The sequence below is a fragment of the Peromyscus leucopus genome, chromosome 8a (genome assembly GCF_004664715.2).
Source record: "Peromyscus leucopus breed LL Stock chromosome 8a, UCI_PerLeu_2.1, whole genome shotgun sequence".
Lineage (NCBI taxonomy): Eukaryota > Metazoa > Chordata > Mammalia > Rodentia > Cricetidae > Peromyscus > Peromyscus leucopus.
The window spans coordinates 9,869,138-9,875,137 of record NC_051085.1 but is presented as its reverse complement, the minus strand read 5'-3'; positions in this window follow the sequence as shown (position 1 = coordinate 9,875,137).

Here is a 6,000-nt window from a genome sequence, read left to right as displayed (position 1 = left end):
CTCCCTCTCTGTCCTCCTCCCCTCCTCTCTTTTTCCTCTCAGTCTTTCACTCCCCCTCTTCCCCTCTCCCCTTCCCTGTCCCTCTACTTCCTCCCTACCTTGCCCCACCCCTGGCCATAATCCATGTCCTGCAGATATTTGAGAAGATATAGGGAAGTCTACATGGTAGAGATCTGGGGCCTCCAGCCAGCGCCCTTGCCTGCTGATCACTGTCCAGTCTCACGGAGCTTTCAGACGACTACAGTCCTAACCTGTCACGTGACTACAGTGACCTTAACGACATCAAGGCAGAACCACCAGCTGTATGGCACCTGGATTTCTGACCCATGGAAACTGTCAGATAGAATTTGTGGTTGTTTGAAGTTGCTAAATGTTGGAATAATTCATTGCACAGCAACAGATGGCTAATGCCATAGAGACCGGGTTCCTGGTCTCCTAACAGTGGAGCAGAATCCATGAATTAGAGAGCATGTAAGGAAGCACTAAACTGTGCACTACAGGGTGTGAGGTGATGTGGTAATTCTAAGGTGTGAAAAGTGAGCTGCAGAGGGCTGGCGATGCAATGCTCAACAGCAGAGCGTGTACGCAGCATCTGCAAGGCCTTGGGTTTGATCCTTAGTGCCACACAATTAAACTAGCAAAGGACAGGAGAAGGAAAGGGAAGGGGTGGGAGAGGAGAGGGGAGGAGAGGGAGAGGGGAGGTGTGGTGGTATTGTGTTCCCCAAAATATTGTGCACCCTAATAAACTTATCTGGGGCCAGAGAACGGAACAGCCACTAGATACAGAGGCCAGAAAATGGTGGCGCTTACACACGCCTTTAATCCTAGCATTCCAGAGGCAGAGATCCATCTGGATCTCTGTGTGTTCAAGGCCACACTGGAGACAGCCAGGCATGGTAACAAGAGCCTTTAATCCCAGGAAATAAAGGCAGAAAGCAGAAAAGAATATAAGGCATGAGGATTAGGAACTAGGCTGGTTAAGCTTTCAGGCTTTTAGCAGCAGTTCAGCTGAGATCCATTAGGATGAGGACACAGAGGCTTCCAGTCTAAGGAAACTGGATCAGCTGAGGAACTGGCAAGGTGAGGAAGCTGTGTCTTGTTCTGCTTCTCTGATCTTCCAGTGTTCACCCCAATACCTGGCTTCAGGTTTGATTTTATTAATCAGAACTTTTAAGATTCGTGCAACAGGGAGGAGATAAGGGGAGGGGAGGAGAGGGATGAACTAGAGAAAGACGACATCAGCTGCTAAAAATAAAGTAGGTGCTTGGTGTCTAATTTATCTTTTCACCAAATGAACTGAACACCGACTGTGTTTTTTTTTTTTTTTTAGAGGAATCTGAGCTATGAAGATACAAGTCCTGCTTTCAAACAATCCAAGTCTCATGTAAGCCAGATAGACAGACAGAAGAACAACATGAGCGAGAAGCATCCTGGCAGTTCCCTGTGGTTTGAGATTAGAAAAAGCTCTCTTGACGAGGCGTATTTGACAGGATGGTTGGGGCTGTGCTTGCAAAGAGGAGGAAGTGAGGGACACTGGTCTAGACCAGGAGAAGAACATGTGCAAAGACAAGGAGACGAGAAAGCAGGCCCAGGTATGGGACGGATCTAGGGGAGACTAAAAAAGGGTCTAGAGAAGGCAGCGAGGCTGGATCCTGTACACTGCGGAAGTCCTACAGAGTCTGCCCACTATCCCAGGCACTGGGCGGGGAATCCAGAGCCTCTTAAACTCCAACATTTGGTAGAATCAGGGACAAAAGCAACATCTTTCCTATGGGTAGTGCTCCCTAGTCTCCAAGTGCTGCGGCTCCTCCGCTTGGCTTTAAACCCAAGCAAGCTCCTGTGAGCCCCACATGAGCAGCAGGCAAGTGAGGCTGGACAGCGTTAGCACCTCATACAAGGTCACACATCACGTGTAAGAGGTGGAGCTGTCAGTGTCAGATTCCATAGGGGATGGATGTCTATGGATTCTGGCAGGTTCGTTTTGCCTTCTCTACAGTGTGTGGTGCTTGTCGCGTTTCCTGATCTAAGTCACAATAAAGCCAAGGCAAGTGCGGTGGACACAACCCCACGGCATGCCCTTCACTGCAGGGGAATCGGCAATGCTCTCCAGCAGCATGGGCTTCTGCCCAGCCGGCCCTGCCTGTCTGCAGCCTGCTGTCCCCAAGAGTGTTCCTGTCTGGGTGTGGAGGAGCAAAAACAGCAAAAGTATGCCCGTGGAATAAAAAGATTCTTCGAAATCATTAACAACAACAACAACAAAAATTCTTAGCTGCTTTCTTGAGAATGGTATTTCTCATTTTCTCAGAAGCCCTTCATTTATGTAATTTACCCATGCATAAATTCTCAATTGCTTTCAGGAATTTCAACCAAGAGGCTTACAAAATACCCAGGCAAAGTTCTTTTGTATTCACTGCTGTCGTGAGCAGCACCCTGTCCTGACACCCACTCAAATGTCCTGCCTGCACATTAAAGTGTTTCTGTACAGTATATAGCTTCTTGTTGTCTTCAACACTGTGGTGGCCTGAGAGGGAGGAGATGAGTATTTGCCTTAGGAAATGGGAAAAGGCTGAAAAGATTAAAGAGAATAGGATGAAAAGATTTACATTTAAGACTGTTTGACAGACCTGTTAGCGCACAGACTAACCAAAAATGCAAATAAAAGTGAGTTCACTTATGATACAGGGGTGCTCTTGATAGTACCTGAACCCAGTCTCAGCCTCAGAATTATTAAAATGCCCAACAAGGGACTGGGCAGGTAGCTCAGCCATATGCTTAGGACATGCAAGAGGGCTGGACCTCGGATCCCCAGAACCCACATAAATGCTGGGAGGGCATGGTGGCCTGCCTGTAATGCCAGCCTTAGAAGGCAGAGACAGGAATCCCCAGAGGAAGCTGGCTAGAGAGACTAGCCTCATCAATCAACTCTGGGCTCAACTGGCAGAGCCTGTTTTAAAGAATGAGGTGGAAGAGTCATGGAGAGAATAACTGACATCAACTTGAAGGCTAGTCTACAGTGGCAATCCCCCATGCACCCACAAACACCAGTGCACCCTCACACATGTCAACACACAAATGCACATGCACACCCATTATATACACATGAGACGTGCAAAAAGGGAAAAAGATAGCCAACAAGACTTTGTACACACAATTCTGCCTAGAGTTGAAAAACTGAACTCAGACCTGATCTAGACGGATCTCTATTTAAAGAAAATATCGAGAACAGATAAAGATAACACAGGCGATAATTAGCTAAACCAAGAACGTGGGATGTTTTTGGTCAAATGGCCTCTTTTATCTCACAGATCAATAGCATCAGAAGAAAAATACTAAGCATGAACGGAACACAAGAACCAAGGAGGTGTGTGAACCTTGTCTCTATTCCATCTCAAAGGAACGAAGAAGACATCTTTGGAGTGGGGTGTGGTAACTTACACCAGCATTCAGGAAGCTGAGGCTGGAGAAGTGCCTTGAGTTCTAGGCTAGCTTGGGCTACGTGGCCAACCTGGACTACAGGGTAAGGACAGGCCTTCCAGCTGGGTGCAGTAGTTCACACCTTTACCCACCCAGCATTTGGGAGGCAAAGGCAGCTGTATCTCTAAGATGAGGCCAGCTTGGTCTACATCCCAAGTTCTAGCCCAGCCAGAGATACATAGTGGGATCCTGTCCTGAAAAAAAAAAAAAAATTAAAAAATGAAGAAAGACATCCGTGAGACAATCAGAAATTTTGATTATATGAATATTAGATACTATTGAAAGATTCTCTAGGAGCAGTCTTCAGTTCTGCTAGAGGAGACAATGGCAGGATAGTTATATTTTCTATATCTCTAAGTGTGAAACAGAGATGAAAATTTGGATTGGTAAGTTAAATATTGCTAAATGAAATTTTGGATTGGTAAAATAAAATTATCTAGGATTTTGGAGGAAGAAGACAAGAAAGGGTAACAGAGTGTTAGTTTTCTGTCGCTATGACAAAAGACCATGACCAAGGCTACTTGCAGAATGAAGAGTCTGTTTGGGTTTGTGATATCAGAGAGATAAGAGCCCATTATGGCCAGGAAGCATGGCAGCCAGAGACGGAAGTTGAGAGTCCACACCTTAAACCACAAGTGCAAAGCAGGGAGAGTGAAATGGACGTGATCTAAGGCTTTAAACTCTCTCTTTTTTTTTTCAACTTTTATTGATTCTTGGTGGATTTCATGTCATGCATTCCGATTCTACTTATCTCCCCGTCTCCTCAAATCCACATCCACCCTCTGCCCTCGCAACCTCCTCTCAAATTAAAGCCAAATTTAAAAGAAAAACCAAAACCTGAACAAAACAAAGAAATAAAACAAAACAAAAGCAGTGACAGAGGAATCTTCTGTAGAAGCTGTAGTGTGGCCCACTGAGTCACACAGTTTAGTCTTTAGTCCATTCATCTTTACTTGCTAGTCTGGCTGGAGGCCGCTGGCTTCTGCTACACCATCAATGACGGGCTCTCACTGGGGCTCCTCTTGGATATCCTGTTGTCCTGCGTCCTGGAGATCCTGCTGTTATGAGTCTGTACATCCCCTTCACATGCTCCAACAGTTCATAAATGTGGTGGATGCTGGGGTGGGCTGTTAATATTCTGATCCGCCCCTTGAAATCCCGCCCCTTGGCGCCACCCTGCGTCCTGACGTAAAAGCCTCATTTCAAGAAAAACAAAAACCCTCCCCTTCCATTTTTCCCTCTCCATCCCCCTCGATCCTCCTCTTCCTCCTGTCTTTCCCTGTCTTTCTCTTCATCTACTATAATAATTTTTTTTTAATTTTTTCAGAGCTGAGGACCAAACCCAGGGCCTTGTGCTTCCCTATACCACTGAGCTAAATCCCCAACCCCAGTAAATTTTATTTTTATTTTATTTTATTTTTTATTTTATTTTATTTTATTATTATTATTATTATTTTTTTTTTTTTGGTTTTTCGAGACAGGGTTTCTCTGTGTAGCTTTGCGCCTTTCCTGGAACTCACTTTGTAGCCCAGGCTGGCCTCGAACTCACAGAGATCCGCCTACCTCTGCCTCCCGAGGAGTGCTGGGATTAAAGGCGTGCGCCACCACCGCCCGGCCAATAAACTCATTTCCACGGCGGATGCAGCGCCTGGGTTGTGAGTAGCCTTTTCCATCCTGCCGTTCCATCGGCCGCTGCCATGCCTGCCTGACGTATCTCACCTGCTGCCCACTGCTGCATCTGCCCAGCATGCCAGCACGTTTTCCCTTGCGCATGAGATACCCGGTGCTGCCAGCTAGGCGTTCCCCTCGTGATATATCGTAACATGGGCCAGTTCATAGTCCTGGTTCTGGGCCTGGGTAGTAGTAGTAGCTGGGTTGGTCAGCCTGCCAGCTTTCCCTCAACATCACTTCCCCGGGCGAGCTCTCCAGCACTGCCTTGGCTAGTTCACCCAATGCAACCTGCAGCAAGGAGGGGAACAGTTTTTCTGCTTTCTGGCCCTCTGATTCAGTTCCTCCTCACTCACATCGCCAAGGCCCGTTCTACTGTTTTGCCCAGGCGAGGTGCAGGGTCTTCTCTCCTGATTGCTGTGGGGGGAACTAAGAAGGTGTGGTGGGGTCAGTTCTCCTGCTCCCATGCCCTCAGGGCTGGCTCATCTGCACCACCACCCCCACAGCTCTAGTGTGCTGCCCAGGCGGGGTGCAGGGCCCACTCACCTGTGTGCTGAAGCTCATATGGGGCAGGGCTAATTCTCTCACTCTCGCATCGCAGGGCCAGCTCTCTTGCCCGCCACAGTAGGAAGGGGTGGGATGGGGGAGTGTAGTGGAAGTTCCAACCCCCATTGAGGGGGGGAGTGTAGTGGAAGTTCCAACCCCCATTGAGGTTTCGGTAACTGTCCCGCCTACAAGGCGGGGCCAAGAGAGGGCCCTGAAGACCCGATCTGGGTCTCTTGGTTCCTGGACCCTGGGCACTGGAGGTAGACCCAACAGAGTTCTCCAGAGAACACCGCCAGACTGTGCCACGCCTTT